General features: G+C 51.6%; 2 non-coding genes across 2 annotated transcripts in view; both read left to right on the top strand.

The window, feature by feature from the left end:
• Nucleotides 1-264: 264 nt before the first annotated feature.
• LOC132706902 (5.8S ribosomal RNA) lies at nt 265-419 on the top strand. Its single transcript, XR_009619666.1, has one exon. It is a non-coding gene; the product is annotated as a 5.8S ribosomal RNA (ribosomal RNA).
• Nucleotides 420-927: 508 nt separating this feature from the next.
• LOC132706904 (large subunit ribosomal RNA) overlaps nt 928-1,446 on the top strand; it is a 4,072-nt gene continuing 3,553 nt past the window's right edge. The window contains exon 1 of the ribosomal RNA XR_009619668.1: nt 928-1,446. This exon is cut by the window's right edge and continues 3,553 nt beyond it. This is a non-coding gene — a ribosomal RNA (large subunit ribosomal RNA).

The following is a 1,446-nucleotide window of genomic DNA, read 5'->3' as shown; positions in this document are numbered from 1 at the left end:
CCGCGAGGAGGTGTGTATATAAACTTTAAACCGGCGCGGGTCGTCCGAACGCGAACGCGCGCGCGCCTACCGTCTGAATAATAAAGAACAAAGGGCGCGCGGCGAAGTGTTCCGTCGGATAGACCGGCCCGAAATCGAACTTTTTTTTTTTTTTTACGTCGAAAGGTATATACCTCGCCTTCCGTAAAAAAAATGTATGTGTCGATAACAACGCCGACGACTCTTTTTCGGAGACGAAAAGCGTTAAACCGATCGAAAAAAGATTACCCTAAACGGTGGATCACTTGGCTCGTGGGTCGATGAAGAACGCAGCTAATTGCGCGTCAACTTGTGAACTGCAGGACACATGAACATCGACATTTCGAACGCACATTGCGGTCCTCGGATTCTGTTCCCGGACCACTCCTGGCTGAGGGTCGTATCCAATTTAAAGACTGCTCGGTTTTTTCGCCCGCGAGGCGCGAGAAACGTCGGAGCGAGTTGGACGTGTAGCGCGGGAAGGAGTGAGGAGCAACAGCACGTTCGCGCTTAGCGCGCGATCTCTCTCCTACCCGGTCTCGCGACGTTTTAAAACGCGAAAGCGAAACTCCGGCCGCGTTCTAAGGAACGCGACCGAGTTTGCGAACGACGTCGATTTTCGACGCACCGGTTCGTCGCGTCGCGCTCGCTTAAAAGCGCGAGAGACGAGCGTAATTAAAACCGCCCGCGTATGTCGCAGGTCCGCGCAAAATTGACGATCGTCGTGTCCGTTATTTTCTCGATAAGAAGAAAAGGTGTCCGACGTCTGATCGTTTGCGGCCGCGTAACGAGTGGTGGATATAGCGGTTTTAAATATAAACGCTGAACCGTTTCGAAATTCACGTCTACGTTTTATATATATATTTATATATATATATATATATATATATATATAATGATTTTATCGATCGACCTCAGAGCAGGTGAGACTACCCGCCGAATTTAAGCATATTAATAAGCGGAGGAAAAGAAACTAATTAGGATTCCCTCAGTAGCTGCGAGCGAACAGGGAAGAGCCCAGCACCGAATCCCGCGGCCGATACCGGGCGCCGGGAAATGTGGTGTTAGGGAGGTTCCGTTATCCCGAGATCGTCCGGCGCGTCCAAGTCCTTCTTGAACGGGGCCACAGCCCATAGAGGGTGCCAGGCCCGTAGCGACCGCCGTCGATCGCGGGAGGGATCTCCTCAGAGTCGGGTTGCTTGAGAGTGCAGCCCTAAGCGGGTGGTAAACTCCATCTAAGGCTAAATATGACCACGAGACCGATAGCGAACAAGTACCGTGAGGGAAAGTTGAAAAGCACTTTGAAGAGAGAGTTCAATAGTACGTGAAACCGTTTAGGGGTAAACCTGAGAAACCCGAAAGGTCGAAGGGAGAAATTCATTCGCGTTTCGGAGTCGGCGCGAGACGTTCGCGCGACGGGGAGGACGG

The sequence above is a fragment of the Cylas formicarius genome, unplaced genomic scaffold (genome assembly GCF_029955315.1).
Source record: "Cylas formicarius isolate icCylForm1 unplaced genomic scaffold, icCylForm1.1 PGA_scaffold_97__1_contigs__length_14477, whole genome shotgun sequence".
Lineage (NCBI taxonomy): Eukaryota > Metazoa > Arthropoda > Insecta > Coleoptera > Brentidae > Cylas > Cylas formicarius.
The sequence above is the reverse complement of the archived record's forward strand: the minus strand, read 5'-3'. Positions and strand labels throughout refer to the sequence as shown.